The sequence below is a fragment of the Xiphophorus couchianus genome, chromosome 21 (genome assembly GCF_001444195.1).
Source record: "Xiphophorus couchianus chromosome 21, X_couchianus-1.0, whole genome shotgun sequence".
Classification (NCBI taxonomy): domain Eukaryota; kingdom Metazoa; phylum Chordata; class Actinopteri; order Cyprinodontiformes; family Poeciliidae; genus Xiphophorus; species Xiphophorus couchianus.
Window position 1 is genome coordinate 13,994,270 of NC_040248.1, and position 27,791 is coordinate 14,022,060.

The 27,791-nt window shown below is 39.3% G+C and overlaps 1 protein-coding gene across 3 annotated transcripts in view; it reads left to right on the top strand.

The window, feature by feature from the left end:
• Nucleotides 1–27,187: 27,187 nt before the first annotated feature.
• The window catches only part of myripb (myosin VIIA and Rab interacting protein b), a 120,528-nt gene continuing 119,924 nt past the window's right edge, over nt 27,188–27,791 (top strand). For 2 of the 3 annotated variants that reach the window (XM_028005455.1, XM_028005456.1), the window contains exon 1: nt 27,188–27,602. The gene's annotated coding sequence lies outside the window, so the exon portion shown is untranslated. The remainder of the gene's footprint in view (nt 27,603–27,791) is intronic. The other variant, XM_028005457.1, reaches the window with a different exon arrangement.

The window sequence follows — 27,791 nt, forward strand, 5'->3', positions numbered from 1 at the left end:
ATGGTCGAGAAGCTGGACTATGGAGAATGTTTGAGCTTCGGGAGCATTAATCACTGTGTGGTTTATCCTCGTCTTTTCATTCTCCTGCCGCCGCTTCCTCACCTTGTACATCTTCTCTGCAGAGGATGGGTGTTTAGTTCTTTATCTGTGATTCTGATTGACATTTATTGTCGACGCAGGTATTGTGCAAACTCTTTGCCAGATAACAGAGATAGGGATGTTACTCTGTCTAAGAGATAAGGGAACGAAAAAGCCCCACGTGATTCCTATCTCCGTTCTGTGTCCCTCCGTCAGACTTAATCATGCTCTGTAATCTGAGGTTATTTTGTGTTGCTTTGGTTGCTATTTATTTTTTCAAATGAGCGCATGCAAGACTGACTCAAAAAGGACAAACCAGTTACTTTTTCCAACCACATATTACAGCTACTTCTCTACTTAAAGTTCACTGAAGTGGTTGCTCATAGACAATGACCTAATGTGTACCAGTACGATGCTCTTTGAGGTTCAATCTTCGAAGGCTGCAGTCTGATTGCAATTCATCTCCCGCCTGCCCGATTCCCTGCGTGGTCCTCTCGGCTTCCCTCGCCTGACAGCTCTGTCCACTTCAAAGCTTGCAGTGACCTTTTTCTCAATCTGAAGGGAAAGGAGAACAAGGAAGCACTTTTTCTCCTCAACCTTGGCTCGGGCTCATGCAGATGTAGGAAACATCCCTGCCTTGGTGCACGTTTCTACCTTTAATCCCATCTATGCAGGCTGTAAATTGTAACTACCGTTAATTATCTCCTTTCATTTTCCAAACTTTATTTATGCAGTCATTTTACTATGCCCGTGAGCACCCATCTTCAAACAAATCAGTTTTGCTACGGATATGGGGGCAGTGAGTTTAACTGTGTTGTATTTTCTGCTCTAATAATGTATGCAGGACACTGTGGCTTGTAGATACTATTCAGAGACATCAATCATTTTCAAGGAGAGCTACAGAGAAATACTGCTCAGAGACAGAACTGACAAAATCCTGCAAATTTTACTCGGCTCTGCTCACCTTAGCACAAAGACTGTACATCCGTTACCTGTCTGTGTAATGTCAAGGATAAGAACAACTTTGAAGATTGCCAACAAAAAAAGTTTCTATATTACTGTAGTACGTTGGGCAATGAAAGTAATTGCCAGAGACAAAGTAATTGTTCGACTACACAATCAAGTTTTTTAAGTCTGGTTGTTTTAGGCCGCAAGAAAATCAAAAATTGGCAAAACATCTACAGAGTAAGGAAATATGTCCATCACTTTAAGTACAATCTGTACTCCAGAGAAATGTTTGCTTGGTCATATAAAAAATAGCTTATTTCAGCCACACCTTTATTGAAGCTTGCAAATATATTGCGATCAAAACTGTGGCTATGTATGTTTTTGAAAACTGTGACTTACCAGTGTTAAAGATATCTTAAACAATGTCATATAACCTTTTGTTGTACATAATAAAAACAACTGCTACATTGAGTTCCCCATGGTTCAGTGCTTGAGCTGATACTTTTTAACTGGTGCATTCAAGTAGCATCAATCCCAACCATTGATATTTGCATGCTGGTGAGAAAGCTTTATCAGTCTGTGACGTTACCTGACATCTACCAGTTGCCAAAAACATAATTGAATGTGAAGGCCTGAAAGATCCATAGCTATGGAATAAACAGAAATAATTGTTTCTGACCCTCTAGAACAATATATTAACATACTACTAGTCTCAGTTTCTGTTGATGGTACGGTCTTAGCTTCAAGTTTAGCTGTAGGAAAATACTTTTGACTAACATATTTCCATCACCCAACATAATAAACCGGCACCAAAAGTCTTACTTCCGGCTTTCTTCCACCTACGCAACATTACTAAAATCTGAAGCACTATGTTTCATAATGAAGCTGAACACTTGCCTAAATAAATGACGTTACCTGGATGATCCAAAACTTCAACTCATTCAAACTGCTGCAGCTGGAGTGCAGATAAGGACGAGTAAAAGATGCCATATTTCTCCTGTATTCAAATCTCTGCACCGGCTACCTGCAAAGTTGAATTCAAAATTCATCTTTTCACCTACAAATCTGTCCTTCATCATTTTTTAAACATTTCCCGATTGTCCTAACAGAGCACTGCATTCTCAGAATGCAGAAATACGTGAGATTTCAGCTCGTTTCTGTAGCCTTCAGCTATCAGGGCCACATATTGCGAAACAAACTGACTGACTCAGTAGTGCTATTTCCTAAGTCTAACCATAAGTCACTACACTATTTTAACATATTTGTTTTGATTTTACTTCTTCCTTTTGAGCTTAAACACAGATTTTGTTTTGCATTTGGTTTTTTCCACTGGATGTTTTTTTTTTTATTACAGCTTGCTTTTCACCTGTCTATAGTTTTTGTTAATTTTTATTTTACTTTAAGGTCAATTTTAATGTACAGCTCATACTATTTTCTTCTTTCCTCATCATAGTTAGAGTGATGTGACAGAGTGGCACCACTGAGACAGGAAAGTTTTGACAGATTTCAGAGAGAGCTGCTCAGAATGACACGACCACGGGGGAGACAGCCAACGCCCCGTTTGTGATCTAATGGGAGGTGGCAGGACATGTCCACAAGCCTGAAAGGGAGGCTACAGTCTGAGGTCAGATGAGAAACACTTCAGGAATATTGAGCGGGGAGTACCTCATTTCAACTTCCATTCACACTGGAATCACACCTCAGGGGAAATCTGACATCAAATACCATGTTTAATTTTAAACCTTTACAGGTGGATAAATGAAACCAACAGATATTTTTGGCATAAATACACTGACTTACTTATTTTCATTTCTCTCAGCTGGTTTTATTTTGTGCTGACCAAAGTTGGACCGCTCTGATGTGGGAGTGCAGTTTGCCTGATGAAGGCGACGTACAAGGCAATGCAGAAGCTGATTTTTAAAGACTGGCTTTAATTTTGAAAAGCAAATTAAAGATACACCTGTTAAGTATGGCTTTTAGTTGAAGCTTAAAGTATATATTATCTCTTATCATTTGTTTATTTCAGTTTTTGCATATTTCATGTTATCTACTAATACTTTATTTTTTTGCTGTTCATGTTTTTAATGATGAGGGCAAGTACTGTTGCAGATTATAAGGATATTACTCTATGTACTCTTTGTTATTCTATATTTTATTCATATTTGTTTTATTATTTATAGTCTTTACTTAACAATTTTACTTCTCTACTTCTACAATACAACTACATCTCCAGCATCTCTGAATTTCAATTTACATTTCAAACAGGTGGTCCCTGGGATGCTTCTAGTGGTAGTACTCAGAGGAAATTTTAGCTTCAGTTATTTACAAGTAGCTTAGATATTCGTTTTTGGTTTAATTAGATACTACTCAAAGGGAAAGTGTCTTGGAGAGTACTTTGAAAAGCCTGTATTAAAAACCACTGTCACAAGTTAGAGAACAGTTTCCAATTGTTTTACTCAGTGACTATGGACTAATTACAATGTTAACAACAACTTGGGTAATGACAGTGCATTTTGTAGTCAAAGACTAAAGCAGCATGTACATAAAGATGCATTTCATATGAAAAACCTTTAATGAGATACAAACTGAAGAGTAACTGAACTGTTTATTATTTATCAGCCATAATTGTGGCTGATAAATGCAGCCATGTTTGAGTTTAGATCAAGGTTTGTAGGAAACCTTCTACCCTGTTCCCTGAGTGTGACACAATCTATTTACAATGATGTGAGAGATTAAAATGACATTTTTATAGGATTAGTATATTTAGTTGTTCCATTTGTTTATCCATCAAATAATGTAACAGCTAAGTTCTTAATAAGCTGTGTCGATGAAATTATTTTTCATTCAATTTCACAATCAATTTTGATACACGAATAATATTCCTTAACTCATCGTCTCTTTTGTACTAAAAATATCAATGGAGCTATAAAATTGCTAAGGTTTTTCATAATTATTTATAATTATTTGTGGTGTACATATTCTTCATTGTCATGATCAAAGACTCAATCAAAAGTGCGAAAAATTGGATAAACCTCAAAGGTTCCAGAAGGACAAATTTATCCCTGTTGCTCTCATCAAACATGTTTATCACTAAGTTTTCCCACATTGCGTGTTGTTCGGGATGAGATGGTCAAAGTGAAACTATCACTTATAATGTGGCTTCTAAGGCTTGGTGAAATTGACTGCAAAAGCCACTAACTACACATGAACCTGACTGGGCTTTTATGGGAAAGTCTGAGATGCCACCCCGCCTGCATCACTTCCTACCACAGACCTCCAGATTAATAGCTTCCAGATTATTCGGTCTGTCGTCACTATGATCAGTTTTGCTCTGGAGAGAAAGATTTGAGCCAAAGCAGAGCGGAAACAAAGCCACACACACCATGACAACACCGCAGTGCACAACAACGGCCACTCCGTCTTGCTTTGGCCACACTTGTTGACGTACTCAGACTCACACTTAAGATTCAAAAATGTATAAAAACAAATACTCAGGAACTATTTAAATCTATTTTTACATAGTCTGAGAATTACCAATGGCTTTAAGCGAGATGTTGGGTCCACTTTTATTTACAAATGCAGTCAAGGAATACACTGATAGCTTTTTATCGTTGAAAACTACATGCGCGCGTGTCTCTTGTCCTCCTAGTAAAGTCGCTTTTTTTTATTTCCATCAGGGAGTCAGAGAAATCAGATTTCCATTTCCCATGATGGATTGTCGCCAGGATGACTGAGACTGATCACATCCTGCTAATTCAGGCTGCGTGATAACTGAATGACAACATCAGGGCTTTATGCTTGTCTATTTTCTCCCAGAGCGTGCTGCTGAAGCATGTTTTGCACCAATTATGTGCTTTGGGGGAAAATGCCAGGTTTATAAATAGCATTTTCTTTTTGTTGTTGTGATTCTGTCTGTGCCTGGAAAAAGCACAAAAATGGGATCATAAGCACTCCTCATCTTACATCAGCGAGGGTAGAGGCTTTGATCAGAAAATGAGGAGTGAATTAGTCATGCCGTGGTCTTTTAAACTCATTTACTTATATAGCGTTTTTCAAGAGTACTTTTGCTATTTGAACTTTTTAAAACCTTGAAGATCAAGGAACACAACTGATTGGTCGTGAATGAGGTTGTGGAGATATTTAAAGAAAGGTGTCATGAAACATTATGACCGTTTCACGGAGCGCTCGTCAATCCATCATCCAAAAGACAGAAAGAGTATGGAAAGACTGCAAACCTTATAAAGACACTGCCGTAAATTTTACTGACAAATTAATCAGAGAAGAAGCAATGAAGCCCATAGTAGCTGTGGAGGACCTGCAAAGCTCCACAGAGGTGAAAGAAGTGTTAGATAAAGATGTTCTGGTCAGATTAGTCGAAAATGTAACTCTTTAGCCAACATGCACATTTCATATGTTAAAATCTTGACATTACACATCATCCTGAACACCTAAACCCCCAAGTGAAGAATGGTGGATGTGGCAGACTTGAGAATGGTGCAAAGTTTCACCTTCCAGCAGAGTAAAATCCCTCAACATACAGCCAGAGCTACAGTGGGAAGCAAGTTGGAAAAGCCCAGTCATGTCCAGACCTAAACACCGTTGAGTATCTGTGGAAATTTGACTTTCAAAGATGTTATTTCTCCAGCCTGACTAAATTGGATCGCTAACCTGACCTATCCCGAACAATGAACAAACATTTGGGAAACTGGTGAGGACATAGCAAAAAAATCAAGCAATGTATTTTTTACAAGACAAGAAAAATTGTTCAAAGTAAACCCTTGGATGGCTTATGTTGTTTTCCAAGAAATTAAAACGGGGTAAGCTCTGTTCTTCAATCTTGCATTCATCGCGGTGATGCACAGGTGATTTTTCCACATACAGTAAGCCCAAACCTCATAGCAGTCCACAAAGATCTCATTCTGAGCACATACAGTATTTCCCCATGTGTAATGCTGAAAGTAATCTTTCTGTCTAGACTAAACTGCATTTCCATTTCTGGCCAAAAATAATTAAAATGGCACTAGATTTTTTTTTTTTTGAAACAGTCCAGGTCCTGCAACAGATGGTCTGGACTTGATTTAGATTTTTCTCTCTTACATGGAAGCTTTTTGCCATTGGCTGCAGTAATTTGAATTCATTAGAGGGTCTCTTGTAAGCCCCTGCAGGGCCCACCCCACTGCCAGCCGCAGTACACCTGTAACGTCTGTTAAGTCATAGTAAAAGAAAAATGCAACTTATTATAGAGTGAAGAGCAAGAAATTCACTTAATAAAAGTGTACAAAATGTTTAATTAATAAAGACTTGTTAATTATAACTCTCCGTTTAAGTTTACCGAAACCTTATATGACAGCAAGAAAAAAACAAACAAAAAAAAAAGAGTTGTGCAAAAATATACTCCAAACACTTAGATGTGATTAAATATGTGACAGAAAAATGGCAAAGTAAAATAGTACTACAAGATCTCTTAATATGACATGCAGACACACAGAATAGAACTGAATATACAATAGAGTAGCTTTGGTTAGTGTAAACCAGCTTCCTGGTCAAATAATTATAGTAGATACTTAAAAATTACCTGATGAAATACTAAATAAAAACAGTTAGGGCTTTAATGCGAATATTAGATTTTCATAGCCTTTCTCTTCTATAATGCTAAAAAATTTCCCATTTAGTTGCACTGTGCACATCCTTCGTTACGATTCGCATTTCCATCCTTTCAGCACTTGATGTCTTACACGTTCCTTTCAAGCCCGTCGCTCTGTCCGTCGCTCTGTCCGTCAATCTGAGGGTCTCCCTGCAGAGCACAGGGAACTGTCATCAACACACTGATCAGATATTGCGCTCCAGCGCTAAGATGAATTTCAGTGATGACTCACCAGGACCGAGAACGCGCCAGAACGACCCGACTTTCCCCTCTTGGGAGGGTCAAGCTTCACCTGTCTCCTCACTCTGGTCACCTGAAAGCGTTCCCAGACATGCATCTGCGTTAGTTGTTGACATTTTATCAGCTTTGACGTCATTTCTCCTCGTAGGCGGTAAATTGGGTTCGGCTGGGTTTCACAAAAACAAACTCCTCAGACGGAGAACATTGAGCCCATCCAGTGAAACAGAGCAATGCAGCCTTATCACATCATGTCTCTATGGGCCAGCTGTTCCTCCGCTGCCTCTGGTTTGCCATGGAAACCCACCTGTAGGGGGTTGGCTGTCTTGTCGTTGCTAAGGAGGGAGAAGGAGCCTGGGCGGTGTTTACGCTTGTTCTTCTTCTTATTCAGCACAGTTTGAGGCAAGTGTCTCCTTGACCTGTCAGCCTAAGAAAAACATTGATACAGGGATTATATAGACAGTAATACACAAACTCACCCCCCCCCCCCCACCACCACACACACACACACACACACTGCATGGTTCCTAATACCGATGCTCCCTTATAACAGTTTTCACATTTTACAGCTACAAACATCAATGTGGTCTTTTGGGATTTTGTGGGACAGAGCAACAAAAAGCAGTCAATAATTGTTATTCAATGTCTTTCTGGGAAACCCTCTTCCCCCTAAAAATAATGGCGTGTATTTATATTTTGCCTCCCTGAGTAAAAACTTTGTACAGCCACAGTTCACAGCTCTTACAGCTGCAAGTATTTTGAGCTATGACTGCCAGTTTTTGCTCAAATAGTTAATTTTTTTAATGAGGGCGTGGGGATAAATAACATGCACAGATTTTAATTTGCAAAATGAAATGCATTAAAGCCCCGAACCCAGCTTGGCCTGGTTTCTGGGTGGCTACGAGAAGCGGCTTACTTGAATCAGAGTGTTAGGGAAGCCCTTGACCGAGACGGCTCCTGGTAGGTTGGGGTGACTCAGGTGGGTGGGGCCCCTCCGCTCCAGCTGCCTCTTACGTCTGAACAAATCCTAGGAAGGATGAGACAGTCACAACCACAGACCACAGAGGGAAACAACAACGCCTGCTTGCCACTCTGGGTGCTAAAATGCAGACGTGGATCAAGTCCTTTGTCTCGCTGGGAACAGCCGAGTCCTGGTTTGTTTCTGCCCTGGCTTTCTTCACCCCGCCTCACCTTAAATTCATTTTCATTCGCTTGGAGTCGATTTTAGGATTTTGCCAAATTAATAATGTTTGTACTCTCACCGTTTACTGCATTGATTTTCTCAGGATGAATCATTGCTATTGATTCAACCATCTTCCTAATATATGGCCAGTCACTGTAACAACCTACAGGTTTCACTCTCCGCAAAGAGGACATTTAGTTGTAAAAAAAAAAAAATCCTAATAATTTGAATTCCATTTAAATTGCCTGCGGCTTTTCCCATTAATCTCCATTTTGACGACTGCTGCAGTTGAACGCGCATAACTTTGTTGCTTTTGTTGGGAATGTCTTGCATTATTGTGAATCAGGCTCAAAGATACTTTTGAATATTTTTCGACACAGAAGAATGTCGCCACTTACTAACTGAGTGATAAATGTACGTATTCATCTGTTTAGAGACAGCTAACGTAGGAAAGTTGGTAAGGTTGAGACAGCAAAAGATAAAACCACAAACCAATAAGACTCCCCAAATCCACAATCGGACATCTTGTTCATAGTTTAAATTGCCGAAATGTGTGACATTAAATATTTGATGAAGAAGGAGCAGGAAAGTGTGTAATATTCTCAGCAGTGACAAGGCAGTTACTTAGATTAAAAACTTATTGGTTCATGGTGGTGTTTATGTGGCCACTGTTAGCGCAACATTAAACGTTAATGCATTCATGCTGCAAGTCTGAAGAAAAAAATGTATAGAAAACAAAATATTACAGGTGTTTCCACATAAGATAACGATGTAAAACTATAAGCCACAGAACCTAATGCTGTCGTTAAAGCGTGGGGGTAGCACATGGATTGACTAAAATCAAGTATTGTATTTAAAGAAAAAAAACACACTTTTTTGGTTTTTAATGTGAACCAGTTATTGTGAGAAACTAAGTTTTTATGCTGAGTTATTTTCACACTTGAAAGTTGCATTTTTCCTACTCCCAGTGGGGGAAAAAAAAGAACTCCCACCGAGCTCTGAGTTTTAACGCAGGAAGCTGGATGTGTCCAAACAACCCTGAAATTAGTGTCCAAAGTTTCTGCTGCACACATAAAATGTAAGAAATTGCTAAGAAGAGTTAGGGTCATCCCTATGCTGCATTTGACTGAAATCGGAGGAGGGATCTGCGAAAAATAGGATGAGATGAGCGTAAGTCCTGGTGGAAGGATGCATACCAGTGTGATTTGCTGTGGCGCTAACTCAGGATATCCGGCGTCCCTGAACATCATATTGTTTCCACAGAAATACGAGACATTTAAAACGACTCTCAAAGTTTTCAGCATCACTCTGTTTTGTTTTCCGATTTTTCCTTGACATTACTTCAGTTTCCATTTTTGTATAATCTGACGTGGCAAAATCTGACAGCCACACAAAAATTTGGGCGTTTAAATGGAACAAAAGTGTTGATGTTTGCACATACCAGCTGTTCAGATAAGTGTGGCCCTCTCTGCTGCCTTTTGTCATCATGCTGAGAAAAAAAAAATGAAGTCAGAGTCAAAATGTATTTGTAGCGTAAAATTTAAACCCAAAATCAGACTCAATTTAATTCAGAATAAACAGTAATTCTACACTAAAATGTGATGTTTGCCTTTGAAGTTCATTTTGATATTACTCATCAAAACCTGGCACTCTGCATATATCTCTCTGCTGTTTGACTAAATACAGTTACTCTCTGTGAATCCCATAAATTCTCTCTTTAATGTGCAGCTCTCATGTCAAAGTGCATATTATTTTGGCAGGAAAGGGCAAAACACAAGTAAACTAAGCCAAATGCTGTAAATATAGCCTGCGCAAAAAGATGCTGCTGCTGGTATTAGTTAGTCCTCACCACAACTGAAGCTTATAATTGTGTGCATGCTGTAATTACATTACAAATAACTGCTGCAGAAAGAGCACATATGGTGCAAACTCTTTCGGATGAGACTCTCCATTTTTTTTGTTTTGCAGCTGTCGGCTCTTTTGTCCAGATGAGGGTGATTACTTTGGACAGAACACGAGGACCGTCTCGAAGGAAAAACAAGCTAAATGCTAGTCTAACAGCTGGCAGCCACATGAAAAGCCAAAGAACAGGGGAGCCGGATGATTTTGTTCCACAGATGGGTATGTATTTTGGTGTGGTGGCACTGTGACTGTAAAAACCATTACAATGAGACTTTGTTTCTGTTAGAAGGAAAAAAATTATACGTCTCCACAGGTCAGGGTTAGACCGTAAGATTCTAAGTGGAAGAAGTTACATTCCAGCAGAGTTACTGGTTTGGTCTGGCCGAGCTACAGTGTAAACACTGACCACAGTATGTCTGAGGGAGAAGGACCAAAATCTGTGTAGGTATTTAACTCAAAAATGCAAACAAACCTAGAAATATAGCTTTACAAATATATACATAAAGGATTTAATGATTAGATCAGGTAAAAAGAAAAATTAAACTTGAAAAATGACAGGTCTTAGTAAGCAACAAACATATACAGTTCTTTGCAGTGGTTTTAATATATTTTAAATATTTCATGAAAAAAAATCTACAAAATGAAAGGGCATAAAAAATGCATCACAATATAGAAAACAACTTAGCAACGCAAGTTTTTTTTTTTTTTTTTTTTTTACTATATTACAACTTCTTTCTCAGTCTTGTTTGACCTGAGGTTAGTTATTATGTCTTTTTCTCTAAACAACGTTTTAATAGACTGGTATTGGCAGCACTTACCCCGGCAGTGTCTGAGCAGCACAGACGGTGACTGACACATGATGAACACTTTGCCCTTCCCTAACTATCAGATCCATTAAAGTGCGTCACGTACCTGTCTGTCTGCGGTCTGTCCAGCAGCGCACAGCTCTCCCTGGCTTCCCTCTGAGCAGACCAGGGCGTGCGACAGCAGGCTCGCCTGCAGGCACAGAACGCACAGCCACACGCTAAACCCCATGATCCAGCCAGGCAGGAACTAGACTAGCTCCCAGCCCCAGTCAGCTCCCTGCTTTATACTCTCGGCTCGTCTAATGGAGAACAGATGCAGGGGGAGCAGGGAGGCCATGCCAGCTTCGCGCAGACAAACAGCCTACCACAAGCATGTGCTCCGCGCCAGCCAGCGGACTGTGGCCCGGCAGAAACATGTTAGACATCCTGAGGGGGGGCCTCTTTTTCTTTTAAAGGTTGTTTCCCTCAATAAGCCCTCTACCCAAACCGGGAGAGAAAAACAATATAGCCTATATATATATATATATATATATATATATATATATACATATGAAGACCATTTTCCACTTATGTCGGCATTACAGCTGCTGACAACATGTGTGTGAATGTTTGTACTTAAGTAGAGTAAGAGAGCAAACTTCCTTTGGTTAAACTTTACATGCTGCTTATTAGGTCTGCAAAAAATAAAATAAAATAAAAATAAAAATGCAGCATTAAAAAGGAAGTTAAGAATTTTTTTAAAGATGCGATTCTGTTTAAAGGTTATAAACAACCAGTTTAAATAAAGAGCATTACTTTAAAAACTTTTGTTTTCAAGTAATAAAAAGTTATCTCAAAAGAATATCTCAAATAAGAGTAAGACATATTTGCTGTAACCATTTATCTGATTTCTTTTTTGCCATTTAATCAGACATAGAAAAATGAAATCGACTGATTCGATTTAGAACTCGATTCGAAAATCGAGTTCTAAATCTCGATTCTTGAAAACATAAAGTTCTTGAAATCAACACCTAAGTTAGGCAAGATTTGTATTTTTGAACTGTAGAAATTACTTGTATTGTCCAAATATAATGTGCGTCATGAAATGCGGTGTGAGGTGGTGAGGCAGACGCTGAGGACCCAGGTTGGAATGAAAAGATGACGTTTTAATGATGATCCAGAAATACAAGGTCCAAAAACCAGGCAGCACAGAGAGAGCGGAAGGCTAAGGCTCATCAACTGGAACCACTAGGGACAAGGCAACTAGACAGCCAGAACAGACAACTAGAAAGAGGACAGCTTAGACAAGGACCAGACAAAGACACAGGAACACAAGTGGGATTAAATACACAGAGAGTAATCAGGGAACGAGACACACCTGGGAACAATCAAGGGGTAGACGAGACAACGTGGAGACTCAAAAGACACAGAAACCTAAAATAAAAAGATAGAAAAACTCAAATCACCACAATGTGTATGTATTTGTACAGAACAAGCAAGCTTGAGTCCAGATAATAAGGTTTTTATTATAAACCATGTGAGTTTGTTTATCTGTATGTTTGGTGAAAACATGGACGTAACCATAGTAGAGTCCGCACATAAGTAAAAGTAGCATTTTCTTAGAATAGTACTATTCAAATAAATGTTAAAAGAATAGTGCAATAAATCAGACTTAGAAGCATCCCCACCCCAAGTGACTCACCAATAAGAAAGAGTAATGTAACCCATTACTACACAACTCTGGGGTCAATATCTTAGTGCCGTTAATATTTCTCTTGGCATATTCATTGACTATAATAATGCATTCTATCATTACTGGGACTCAGTAGCCAAAGTTTGGACCTGGGAAAGACACCACAACCGAGTTGAGCGTGGTTTACCTGCAAGTTGTTATGTAGCTAACTGCTTTTAGCAATGCGGAAAGAAATAAGAATGTTTTTTTTTTTTATATATGTCAGTTTATGCTGTAATACACTAAAGGTTCCCAAATTGAGGCTGTAAATACTATGTGTGTAATAAAAAGCTCAGCTAAATGTTCTGCAAATACAATTTCACTCAATTTTCTATGGATGGAAACCATTTGGACTCAGAGCTCCTTGTCGACTTCTAACTTTCCGAGCTGGAGTTTTAAATCCAGGTGACATTCTGGTTGAATTTCTGACACGGAAAATAAAACTCCAACTCCCACTTACTAATAAAATGCATAACAACAAATTCCACTGTTTTTCTAACTTGAATGCACTAAACTCAATTGCTGTCAGCTCCAATTTATAGCCAATTAAAGTTTCTGAGTATATATATATTTTTTATAAAATTCCCAAATTTGATTTAAATCATCACTACCCATGACCACTATTCACCAAGAAGCCACTGGTTAGTTAAACAGGCATCGGCGCTTGGAGGAGCTGCGTCTCCAATGACTGAGGATGAAAGTTGAGAAACTATTGAAGTCGATACAGGTGATTACGAGCCTCATAAAGAGAGTCAGCTTAGAATGTTAATCAGTGATGCAGTGATGTCCACGTTAATGTACAGATGCATAATTTCAATTTCCTGCCATCATAAAACCGACACGTTAAAGTGCTAACACTTGTATCAGTCCTTAGTTGCTGGTTGATGTTTTTCTTCTTTTTTTCTGTTTTACCTGCGCCTCACGCAAACCAGAACTGCTAAGATATCACCACGACGTCAACATTTCTGTCTGACTGATGTCTGTGTGTGTTTGAAGAAGTGTCTGGAGAACTTCCCATGCTTGCCCAATTGGTGGCAGTGCAGCGAGTCCAATGAAGCGGCTCACGCCATCAACAACCACACATTAAAGTAAATGTCTTTTGAATAGCTCTCTGCTGTAGTGATCACCTTGCATAAAACGGTGATACAATGAATTTTTCTCCTGGCACAGAACAGCGTAATCATCTAATGTTTATGCAATTCTTCATCCCTATTGGAACATATCACAGAGTCTTATAAGCATTCAGGAAAAAAAGAAAAAGAAAAAGAAATTACTCTTCGGCAGTCAAATCTGATATGTACCACCAGCTATCAGCGCTGTCAGTTTATCTTTGAGCTTGCAGACTACCGCTGAATGAACACTGGCAAATGTGGATAAATCATTCCTGTCAGAAGCAGTTAGAAATTACGAAGAAGTCTTGCATGCTTTCTGGGGTTGTGAAGGTTTTGAAAAAGTACTAAAAAAGAGAGCATGGGTTACATTTAAGCTCAAACGCATGTTTTTCATTATCTGGGAAGCGAGAGTTGACAGGGTTAGTGTACATCTGTGGGTGTGTATTACCATGATGAATGCATCTCCTGATGGGGCAAGTTGTCTATTAAAGCACCCCGTGTCGGGGTGCATCACAAGATTGAGAGAACGAGTGGGAGTCAGGAAGACAAACAAGAAGAAAATGAAATCCAATAAAACGCCTTCAAGTCTAAGAGGACGTCTCATTTCTCTGTTCAAACTATGGAAATTAAACAAGTTTCATTTCCGGTCGAAGTTGACTTACTACTTTTGTCTTCTGCAAGGTCGCTGTCTCTCTCCAAAACATTGCGGGAAAAGACTGTGAATGCAGTGAGTCAGGGCTGAAGCAGCGAAAGTGAAACATCATTATTCATCTTGTACCTCAGCTCCCAACCTCAAACTCCCTTATTTTCTGGACCCGGGCAGCATTAAAGGTGTTGCTGCACACGTTTCCCGTGGGACTCGGAGAGACCACCGTCTGGACAGCTGCGGGCTAATGATTTGAATCGATGGAGGGTGATGTTTGGTCCAGAGACGAGGGAAAGGGAAGAGTGAAAAATGATCTCGAAGGAGAGAACGCTGCTGCCGATGGCAGCCAAGCCCACGAGAGGACAAACACGTCAGCTGTTTCACCGGACAACCCCGAGCCTCTCATTCCACTTGCTGGAAATACAGTTTGTGCTCAGTTTTAGGAGGTCCTGGAAAACATGTTCAAATCCAGTTACCGAGGTTATAAGTTTACATTAAACCCACATAAACCGGAATGCGGCTGTGAAGAAAAAAGTGGAGTAATCACAGTAAGGTTATTAAAGTTCTAAGCATCAGGTTATTTCACTCTCCAAATCCCTTTCATTCACTCAACACTTTCAAGTTTAAAGTATACTTTTTTGGAAGCATCTGAGGGAGTTAACCCTCCAAAAATTGCTATGCGGAACCACTTTTTCCTGCCTCCCTATGGGAACTGCCATCTATCAGCCTCTCTGCTTTTAGCTCCTGTCAGTCTGTCTGAAGATGGTGCTCTACGGCTAACAGCCTCTGACCTCAGGAGAAAGCACCGCTTTTTCCACTTTGCCCCATGTTGGAGGGTGAGAAGACAGGTACACTGAACATAAATACTGGCAGAAATGTGTTTATGTGTGGCACGAGAATAATCAATGTGTCTCGCTGGCAGCCTGAATGTGGGGAAAGGAGATTTGACATGTGAAGCAACATCAGGATTAGCAGACATGACTCATCGAGTAGGATGGTTTTGATTATGATGTAACTTTGACCTTCACTCTGCAAACAGACTGTCTTAGAACAAAGCAACACACACGAGATTTGAGGTTTATGAAAATAATTCCTCGTTGGGGTGGGGCTACAAAAATCCCCTTCAAAAGTGCAAAGACTTTGTAGTTTTGGCAGGTTTCAGAGAGGTGGGAGCTGCAGAGAGAAAAGATACCCTAAAACATCTTTTGTGTAAAAAAACCCCAAAATGAAACAAAACAAATAAAACTCAGATATTAACCACCTTTGGTGCACGAAGATTATGCATCAAAATGATTCCTGATTGCTAGATAACAAAATAATAAGAGATAATATTTGTTTGTACTCTCAGCTCCTTAGTATTTGTTATAATCATTGCTTAAACTGAATACTCTGCATACGTATTTTCGGTTTTCCACTAAAAACGTCTCAAAATAGTTTGCTGGAATTTTGGTCCATTGCTCCTGACAGAACGGGTGTAACTGAGTCAGGTTTGTAGGCTGCGTTGCTCACATGAAAACTTTTCAAGTCTGGCCTCAGATTTTCAGAGAGCATCTCTCCTAGACAAAGCCCCTGAAGGATCTACTGCTGCTGTTAACTCTACATCTCTCCTTTGCATCAAGGTTTTTACAACCGGCTCAGAGCGTACATGTTTAGCCGCCTTTCTCTCCTGGAAGAAGTAACTAAAAGGGCAACTTCTGCTAGTATCTCTTTCCGTTTTCTTTAACATAGAAAGTGCACCTGAGCAGCTTATAGCTGCTCACACAGTTTTCGGTTTGGGTGGATGTTTATTCCTGTTGACAGAGTTTTGTTTCTACCATCACCACATGATGGTTCAGGAGGAAGGATTTTTGCCGAACTAAGAAATCGAAGTAGTCAGAGAGACGCTTGTTCTGAACTGGCATTATTTTAACTGGACTGAATTAATATTTAAAGCTGCAACTAATCAGTTAAATCTGATTGCCATGTCAAGGCTTAATAAACCCAAAGCTGTTTGGCTCTTACTCTGTAAAGATAAGCCCCTTTCATTAAACATTTCCATCATAACTCCAGGAAGACGAGCATATTCTCACCGCTCCTACATTAAAAGTGGACATGGCAACATCCTGCACAGCTGTGAGTTTAAAAAAAAAAAACAAAGCCAGTCATGCAGGGCAACAGGAAATGTGGCTTTGAGATCAGCAGTAGACATAAATTATGGATGGGAACCTGGAAAGCCTCTCTATACCTCTCTCTCCAAAACCATAGTGTTGTTGTTGCTGGCTGAGCAAATGCTTCAAATTCAGAAACGATCTCTGAGTTTTGTTTACGCTTTTGAAGTCCTCCTGCCGGCTGATCGCACAAACCCCATCGCTCCATCGCTCTCTCAACTTGCAAAGCAGTCGGACTTGCAAGGGCGCATTGACCTCTAGCACCATTCACCTTTCACAAAGTCTTGTGAAAAGGTCTTGTATCTGCAAAACCTATTGCTAATCATTAATAACAACAGCTTCATGCAGGTCTAAATATTTTAATTGGGACGGCGCCGTTATTAGGTAGAAAGCAAGCAATGCTGATCTGACATACTTTCTCTTCATGTTGGAGGCAGCTGAGCCTCAATGGGAGGGAACAGTAATTGTCTTGCAATCAGAAAGTTGCTAGTTTGCTTCCAACTTCCTCTCTTTGCACCTGTCGAAGTTGCTAAGCAATCTGTGTCTTTACGTACACTGTTAGTGAGGCTGGATGAACAAGACTTGTCGTGTAAAAGTGTTTTGACTGGATGAGTTCAGTGGCAAAGTGCTACTTGAGTATCCAGTTCGAGTTGTTACCAAGAGCACAAAGACTCCACCACCTTCGGACTTGTGATATTTTCTTTATTCAGATGTCAGAGAGCTTTAAGAGGCTGGCTGTGTAAATATTGGCTGCTTTGAGTGGCACCCAAGTTGTACTGACAAAGTGGGATGAAAAAGAATTGCGATGGCAACAATAAAATGGCAGCCATCGGTAGTAGTGTGCCTATCCGAACACAAAGATCTACTGATATGAAAGGATTTGCTTCCTTTCCAGTGAGTGTGCACTGGAAAGCACACTCACACACACTATGTCATTTTTAGATTTAATTAGCCATTGACACAGCAGTCAATTAACCCCTTTGTGCACCAGTGCAATATTTGTTCCTTTAAGGACTCCATTTAGCCTCAGCTTAGTCACAGACCAAGAAACAGTATCCAAACATGTCTCTGAGCCTCGGTGAGCAGATGTGTATTTTACGGATGAGCACAATTCTCATAAGTGGAATGGGTGATCTTATGCATGAACTGCTTTTGGCGGAAGCCTCCCCCAAACACTGAAATCTGTTGCTGGGAAACGAGAACGCTCCTACCTCCTTTACCTGCCAGTGCAGCTATAGGCCTTACTGCAAATCAATACTCCTCTGCAGAGCACCGTCCTCCTTTCCCCTGCGCTGCTGCTTTGGCAACAGCTACACGAGAGGTGCGAGGGAGAGAAAAAGCAGCGAGGCTTTCAGTGCCGTCATGTGGAAACGGCGGAGGAAGCCAAGGACGAGGCAGAGGAAAAAACAACGCGCCTCTGATGCAATTTGGGTGTTTGTCACTGAGCAAAGACAGATTACCGGCTGGCGTCTTGCATTTCACTTTCCTTTCATCTGTTTGAGGAGCGTGTTCATTTCTCCCTCAATCGCAAATACATTGCAAGAAACCACAAATATTTATCTTTAATCTGACATTTGTAATTCCTTTACTCATCGTGGTATGTTAACTTGATGAAAAGGCAGCTGTTATCACAGCTCTGCCTTTCCCACATGTCAGGGGAAGACAAACTGTTTTAAGCCTATTTTCTTCCCTTTTAATCCCTAATACAGTATCAGAGTTTACACATTTAGACATCAAAGCAGGAGGTTTGGGATCTCTAGATAATCAATTGAATGTTAAGTCAGTGTGACTGCAAGCCATGTGACCGTGACATCTCAAACGAATCAGCAATACACAAAGAGTTTCTTCTGCAAGAGGGAAAATGGGCCAGGTGTTATAATGATGCTTAGAACTTTAAGCTACATTTTAATTGGTTAAATCAGGGATTATAAAGGTTTCAATATGAATGATGGCTTCGTTATGTTTACTACTTATTACGATAAGTAGTAGTAGATGGAAACGCTCCTGCAACCAAATAACAAGCGATTATTAAACTCAAACAAATCTGTTCCCACTAACCATTCTCCCATTTGCCCCGCGAGGATACTGAGCACAGCATCATCATAGCAGACTGTCAGACATAGTGCGGGTCATGGCCTCCTTCTGTCTCTCATTTATGTCCCATACTCACTTTGCTCTTGTTACCATGACAGCAAGAAGTTGGATTCAAACAATGACAATAAGAGATGAGGCCTCTGGTGAGAGGAGAAAGCCTACCATGCCTACAGTGCCTTGCAAAAGTATTCGTCCTCCTTTTGCATTTGTTTTTTTGTACTTTCCTACCTCACAACCAGGAATTTTTAAAAATTATTTTAGGGTTTACATCACTTTATTTACAGAACAATTTTGAATATTTCATTTTGTTTTTATTGTGAAGCAAACAACAAATAACCACCATAACAGAAAACGTTATTATGCAAAATGTCTCACCCTCACTCAAGACATGAAGTGGACTACATGTGTAGTCTTTCTTGCAAGAGAAGCAATGCATGGTCTGTGGATTTACTTCCATTGTTTTATTCCAGGAAAATCTTTAAAACTGAAACAAGGAAACAAATAAAGCATGTTAATGTGTTGTCTTAGCATTTCTATAACATTTGTAACTCTCTTTATAAACGAACTAATTTTGCACAAAACAGCAAAAACATACCAGAAAACTACACAATTATGCACATGTCAGTGCGCATGAATGTTAGCTAACTACGTTTGCCAAGTCACATGTTAACCTTGGACCTCAGTCTGCTAGCATTGTAACGTGTAACGCCATTAAACGTTAACATCAATACCAATAGCACACATACACTAATCGATCAGAGAGAGAGACAAAAATAAATTTTTCAGGGGCAAAAAGGCAGCCGTGTATGATGAAATAAACGTGGAAGCTAACTTTACTCTTGGTCAGTCGTTTAGTTTATTTACAGTAGAGGCACATTTTTGTCTTGTTGACCCTTATTACCATTTTGGCTCATGAATTTTTTGAATGCCATATTTATTTATACGCTACACATATTTTTTGGCCAACCAAAAACTCACTTTGGGGTGTAATATGTTCCTACTTCTCCTTTGACTGTTTGTTCCACCTCACAGTTTAGAACGAACTTCAGCTGCTGCCACGTATTATTAAGTCAAAGTCCTGCTGTTTTATTTATTTGGCTGTTCTTGTTTTCTCTCCCATGTGATTACAACAATAAGCATGGAAAAGATGCATAGTGGTAATTTTCCCAAAATATGACCTTGATAAAATGTGATTTTCCAAAATGTGATTTTGCATTTTAATGCAAAGTTATTAAAATGCTTCTTAGCAAACAAATGATAACTTTAACCAATTGAACAGATTTATAGAAAAAAAGGTTTAAAGTTAATTATCAGACTTTGTTAAATTAATTAATAAAACTAACATAATAACCCAAAAGATGCCATGTCATTATCAGCTTTTGCTAATTTGTCTTCTGCGGTGCAACATCAAATTAAAATGCCTCTGGTGACATCACATTATGTTCTTTTCTGTGCTTTTCTCGCCTTTTTCCAATTTTGTCTTGCGTATTCGTGACCAAATTCCACATTGGTACATGTTAACTGCAGCACATCATTTTGGTCATATCTAACAACATAGTATAAATTTTATGAAATCATGTTTGCAATGAAGCACCTGGAAGCAGTTTGTGAAGAGAACAGAATAACCAGATCAGATGTCATGGCTTGAAGTACTTTGAAATCGCTCCCTCCTGGATGCCGCGATGAAGGCAATACCAATTCATGTCAAATGAAGCTGCCAAGTTGTACAAAGAAGTTAAGTTAAAATCCTGCTAGTGATGTTTTCTGCAGAAGCGCCACAGCTACCACTGCTGAAAATTGCCAATGCTCACCAATCAGCTTGATTGGTGTGTACTGTATGTTGTGATTTCCACATTGCAAATGCACACACCTTAAGGAAAATTTGAATTATGTTTTGTCAGTGTGCTTCTTTAAAATGTTGTATTTTGTAAAAATCCTCATGTATTAATTAACCTACTTTGGTACTTAAGTGGTTTGTTGACAAAGAACGCAGCGCTGGATAGTACCTTTAAAGCAGAAGTCAAATTAGGTAAAGCCGCTTCATTGTGATCTTGCCAAGCAAATGCTTGCTGACTTACTCATAACTTTGACTCATTCATTTATTTGTGTGTTAACAAATGTTGTTGGAACATCACAGAGCAAACCAAAAAAAAAAGCAGCCTCTTATAACAGCTGGGGCTGAACTTGGCTGAAAAAAAAAAAAACAGCTGGCAAACAGACTGAAAAATGGAGAGGCTGGCAAATTTAATTCCTTCTCTCATGGACATTTGTGAAATAAACACAAAGAGATCAGAAGGGTTTAGCGGGCTTCTGTGGTGCTGTGTGACTAATATGGTCTGGAGTGAGGCTGACCAGACTGTCAATATGTTGCGGTTACTAAAACATTGAAAAGGGAAATAAATTAGTTAGGGGTTATTTGAGGCTGAAAAGGACACTTGGAGCAAGAGCTTGCCTTCCAAGTCTGATGTCTGACAGCTTTGCTTTCTGGTTTCTGCCATGTTTGCGTTTCGTATTTCTTTCTACTCGTCTTCAAAATGCTGACCCGTTATAAAGAACATCTGCTCTGACCATATCTGAGCCAAAATAACACCGTCCACAGCAGACACCTTTGTGTGGACTCGCATGGCTCGACCACGGGCAAAGACAGTTGTTTTCCATTACGAGCGTGATTTTCCTCAGGTCACTCAAATATAACTCATTACTCACCCCAGAGGATTAGTCCTTCCTTATTAACTTTAACAGGGGAAATTGCTTCAAGGCTTCCTTCTGTTACAGAGGCCCATCCTCTCCTGGGCGTTCTGAAAATGCATAATTTAATTCCAAAAATGCACCAAATGCTATTATCCAGTAGCCAAATGCGAACGGCAGCCGTCACTTTTATCTTAAACACACGCTTTTCCCTTTATTCCTAATCTGGGCAATGCACTGAGTGACTCACTGTGTTTGTTTGGTTTTTGTGATGCTTTGTTTCCAGTGGTGAAATGGGCACTTATGGGCAATTAGTCATGCTGAGTAGGCAGAGGATTCACCTCCACCTCTCCAATGACTAACACAGGAGAATGCTGCTGCTGCTGCTGCTGCAAAAGGAGCAAGGTGGGTGACTGGAAAGAAAGGTGGCGGAAAAAAATATTGGCATGGGAAGGCAGAGCAAACAGGGCTTAACACACACATTACTGTTAGATTCAGAGCAAGAGGTTTGATCCAAAAGCAATCATTTAACCCATAGGACTATAAAGTCTCATTTTTCACTACTGCTAGTAAAACCTTTTATTGATAGTTTTCTAATTATTTAAAAGACATCATGTGGAGCCATCTACGTGGCTATGATGTATTTTTTATGAACTAGTTTATTTTTTCACTAATTTCTGCAAATTACTGCGGTTTGAGTGTCCAAACAACTTTTTTCACATTTTTGCCACATTGCAACAACAAATATGTGTGATTTTGTTGGGAATTTACATGATAGACCAACACAAGATGAAAACATAATTGTGGGGAGAAGTGAAAAAGGCAGTTTTCTAAATTGGAAAAAGAAAAAAAAAAACAAATGTGGAGATTTTATAATTCACCAAAAATATTAAACAGAATCCACCTTTGTGTTATTTAATCTCAGCATATATATGCAGGCAGGTGAACTGTCAAGACATAGGAGGTTTGTTAGAAGACACGCCTTGGGGGTCATGATGATAAACCATTTCTAGGTCTAAAAATGATATTATTTACAAAACTTTCTGATTACCACTTACTAACAGCGCTTTGGGGTAGGTAGGTCCTGTTCAATAAAATTCAAGTTAAACGACAGCCTGTGGGGTAAAAGAGGACAACACTGAGGTAAAGATTCAAAAAGACAAATTGGCAAAACTGGAAAGATGGGAGCTAGCTGACACAAGCTAATTTCATCAAGCAGCAGGGTGAGCGCTGACCCAAAAGGAGACTCAGAGGCAACTCACAGAAGACGGAGGAATAAATAATATTCACATAGCTAAAACAAAACCAAGAAATCAGCCATGAAAAAAAATCCAAAATAACGAGTATGGCAAAGTGTAAAATATACAAGAGACCTGACAGAGAATAAGAAGAAACAACAACACATTCATACGAGCTGCATGGGAAGGTCTGAAGATGTGAAAAGAGAAGCGAACGGTACACAACTAAAACAGTAATAAAACGTAAACCAAAATGGACCCAATAAACAGGTCGCTCCAAAAAACAACAAAACACACCAATGTTGCAAGCAAGCAGAGCCGAGCAAAAACCCAATAATGTCCAATAGAACAAACATATAACCCTAAAGCAAAACATGTAGTCAATATTTTAACAAATATAGGGAACATAAAAACATGTGCAATCAAAATCTTTAAGCTTTTTGGAAAAGAGAGCAAAGAAAAATCAAGGAGATTAAAAATCTGATTTTCAGGTGATTAAAACGGCAGTTTCCTCAGTTTTATTTTACCCTCTGTGTTTTACTGCCTTATTTGAGTTAGTTTACTGCCCTCATTTTCTTAAACATTTTCATTCGCTGGTTTGCTATAACTGTGATGGTTGCATAAATGAACTTGATGCTGGAAAGTAATGCTACTGATTGGAGCGCAACGCCAAATGGAGAGTGGAAGTAATTCTTTTATTGTCGTCAAATGAAACATAAATTGGCTGTTACTTTAAGAGTCCTCTTATTTTATAGTTACAGCTGGTGAGATTGCTCTGTTTGACACTCAGTTCACCTCCTCATCAGATTGGACCTGCCTTCTTTCCAGAAAAGTGTCCCCACAGAATGATGCTGCCCACTCCATGCTTCATCAACTTCACAGATTTACACCACTTTGCATTTATCTCTCACATGGAATTGCAATGAAACACATCAAAGTCTGTGGTTGCAACCTAGAAAAATGCTGAAACGTTAAAACGGGAATAAATACTTTTATTTGGTTCTGTAGGCACAATTCTGGTTACTGTTGCATGCAGTGAATGTTCCTATTTGAAGGCCTCTTGTGGTCTCCTGTACAACAATAGCACATTTTTTTAAATTTCAAAATGAGTTGTTTCTTCAACAGAACCTTTATGGATCAGTCCCCACTGTCGGCTACAGCAGGATTGAGATTCATTGTTCATTTTTGTGGATTTGAAGGCTGACATTTGGCTGAAGGACTACATCAAACGCCACGCACAGAACTCCTCAGAAAGAAAAGAAACCCCAAATGCCAAAACGGGATTTGCGACGCTATAATTCCCCTCCCTCCACCCCCTCAAACACACACACACACCCACAGACACTAGATAACAATAAGCGCACTTGAACACACCAGCATGAGAATCTGAGAGGGACGGTAGAACCAGTCGCACCACTTCAGCAGTCACTGCTGCCCAACCAGCTTTTAGGATCAAATTTAGAACACATTGCATGTTAAGGTATGCCACACTGACCTGCTGAGTGTATGTTAACTCAGCCACAGCACAAAATGACAAAGTGACTACTTCTCACTATTGCCCCCTTTGAGATTTGTGGGACTGTTAAAGTAATTGCAATAGTTTTCATGCAATACGCAATACCATCCAGCGCATTTTTACCCGTTTGAACTTTCCCCACATTTTGTCACATTGCAACCACATGGATCATTTTCTTTTTTGCGGATTTTAAAATGCACATCAACACGAAAGCTGTGCCGAATTGTGATGTTAAGGAAAAAATGTATATGACTAAAAAAAAAAAAAAGGTTTTTCAGATAAAGACTTGTCTGGAGGTTTGTCGAGATGTGTCTCGGCTGCCTGCACATATTTACACACTGAAAACTTGTGCTTGTTTTCATTTTATCATTAAGTGTCAGATTGGATGTAGAGCTGCTGTAAATGTCACAGAATCTTAGTTGGATTAAGATCTGGCCTTTAGCTGGGCTATTCAAGAACAATAATATAATTTAATCTAAAACACCCCACTGTAGCTTTGGCTGTATTTTTAAGTTCACTGCTGTCTGTAACTTGGATTGGTTATAAGATTTTAAAAAATGGGAAAAGCTTTGGCAGTAAAAATACTTTTGAAATAAACTTGAATAACAATATAAGGGAGATATAAGAAAATGTAATCTTTATGATTCATGTCGTCTTTTAGTTTCTAATTTATCTATGTCATTTATTCACATTTATGTCATGATTACAAGATGTTTGAAGCTTGTAATGAGCTTTACTGGGAGCGTTGAACAGAAGTGAACTTTTGGCCACATGTGTTTAGACTTTCTGGTAATTGTGTCTTCTCACATTTAATACTCCATGAAAAGGCAGGAAAGACATTTTAAGCACCCAGACATTTAATTTACATTTAATAAACTATGAGGTTTGCATTATATCAAACACAATCCTTCTGAACTGAATGGCAGAGTGAATCCTGTTCATATTTGTTCAGTAAATGTCTTGTGCATTTCATAACAAAGACTCAGTAGGAGGAAAAACATTTTCGTTACAACCAGATTTGGGTTTAATCCCTGCTTCATCATATTTGTCTTCCAGCTTTCCAGTTAAAGGCACTCCTACCCCTGCAGCATCACTGCAAACATTTCTGTACATTCTCTGCATGTAGGTCAAGGTAATTTATATGAGCACACAGTGACTCATGCAAGTATTTTTGCATGCATAAATAGGGTCTAATGCATAGGATGTGTGGATGTGTGCAGTTATTTTCTACTCACTGTGTGTTCTAGAAAGTAGTTAGTTGAATTTAAGACGAAGCAAGCATCCCCCCCTGATGATTTAAATGCTCTATAAAGTAATTGCAGCATTGGATGGACTACTTATTTTGCAAAATCTTACCATGGAGGGCAAATAGCCCAGAAAGTGTTTTTTGCTGTGTGTCAGAGTCAGCAGTTTTGAAGGGAAGTAAGTGCACTAATAAAGAGAACGAAGAGCCTTTTTTTCTTTCTTTCTTTCTTTGACCAGCTGTGGTGCTTTGCCAGCCCACTGCACAGTGATACAGCTGATCCTGGAACTTTCTATAAGTATTTGTTGCTCTGACTGTCATTGAAAGAACAAATATATATTAGAGCCAGAAAATCTAAACATCCTAAATGTGTAAAATATTAGTGAATCACAATTTGTTCCACCAGAGTTTCTTCAAATCAGGTAAATAAAAGCAGCATTTGGCTCTCAAAAATAGGGTTGCATGACCATATATGGCAGCCCAAGCGGCGTGTGAAACTGGAGAATGTCATTGGTTCTAGTTGATAAACAGACAACCTCATTTTCTTGACAGAAACAGTCAGATGTGGGCTCACTTAGTGGGAATGCAGAAAAAGTCAAGAAAAATGTTGGAAGGAGCACTTTCCTTTTTTTTTTACTTCTATACAGTAAAATTGAAAAATGAGGATGAAATAAATATGTTAAAATGCTGGTTTTGTCCTCATCCACCAGAAAATGATGAAAACACTGATATTACGCTAAAGGGTTGAAGTCTGTATTGCACCTTCCTTCAAGGGATGAAACAAGATGCAATACAGTTCCTGCTTCAGGGACAGACTATAGCTGTAGCAGAGTCAAAACAACACTAAAATAAGTCCAGGTCTAATTATAGTGACCTGTCGTTTGTGAGCATAAAGTTACTCCACTGAGAAAATGTATTTTTTAAGTTGTTTTTTTACCACGGTTCATAATACTTAATTGTCCTCCATCTGTATATACTATATAGTATTATTAAACAACAATAAATGGACTTGCATAGCCTGAAAGTGTTATCAAAATAACATTTTGATGCATTAATGCAGTTTAGTGAAACTGTGAGTAAGCCCAAAACTAATTACATTAAAAAGGGAAAGCTTATGAAAGCTTCTGTTTTTGTAACACATTTGGACAAATATATATATTTCACATCAATTTTGACAAAAATTCAAGTAATAGATTGTAATAAAACTGAAAGGGGAAAAAAAAGCTTTTAAATGTTATTATAACTATGAGTTATATATTAGTGCACCCCCACATTAAATCCCACTTAAAATAGCCAAAATTGCACACAAGTCAAAAAATGATCATACCTGCAGGTAGATTTGGGTTTCAAGCATCCCTTTGTTTTTACCAAGAGATTTCTTCTGACTGGAAGTAATATTGATTTGTTGGAGTGGCCCAGTCAGAGTCCTGACTTGAATCTGGTAAAGAATCTTTAGAGAGAGTTGAAGATTAGGGTGATGGCAAAGAGGTCTTCCAAATCCCAAAGACTTTGAACTCATCACTTTTAACTGTATTGCATCCTGTTGGTAAAGGCAAGCCATGAAAATACAAGCTAAAACATGTAAAACGCTAAGAAGGGCTTGATTTCAAAAATACTTTATTTTGTCATTGTTTAGAGTTAGACATGGACAGTTTCACACATTCTTTATTGAACGAAAATAGTAGCTGACTTATGTTCTCCAAAATTCATACGCCTACATTTTCATATCATGTTTTTATTTATTTATGTAATTGAGAAACAAACTTGAATGCAAATAACTTTGCCCATTGCTTTAGGTTGAGGTTGAGGGATTGCTTACACCAAAACCAAACTTGTCTTGCCTCTCTGTGATTTAACTGCATTGAATGGCTTTGTGAATGAAGCATCCAGCCAGCTCAGAGAACCTCCTCCTCCTCCTCCTCCTCTCTACTCCTCCTGCAGGAACATGAGGCAGACTGGAGTGCAGGATACCCAGGTGCCAGCAGAGGAGAATACTGCATTTAATATCAGATCGGCCAGTCACGGAACCTGAATGAAACGGCGCAGATTTCCAATCACTAAATCCTTCCTCATCCGCAGCTCCATCGCGATCAGTGTTCATGAGCACCAGAAAGAAATCAAGGTTGGGCGCCTGGTCGCTCACCTCGTAACGCCGTGCACCCTCCCTCCCTCCTCCATCCTCCTCTAATACAAACCCCGTGATCACCCATTCACCGGTGCCTGGCGTGCTTTAAGGGGGGGACAATAAGCCGACCAGTCGAGCTGGTGCAGAGAGGAGGAAAAAAAGTAACCGGGAGACAGGCTGACAGGTGTCGCGGAAGTTTACGCTCGCATCCCTCCGCGTCTCTTGGTCAGTATCTGGAATAAGGAGGCTGTGACTGGCGGTCATTCGGCTCCCGCTGATCCCGTGTAAGTGATTCCTCACCGCAAACAGGCTGTGAACGATGCAACGAGCAGGCAGGAAACACAGCAGCATTCGTTTTTTTTTTTTATTTTTATTTTATTTTTTAGATTGGCTCGTTTACAGTGCATGCTTAGACGTCGCGATGAGGAGAATGATGCTTTAGTCTCCTGCGAGAACCGACACTGTCTCCTGCA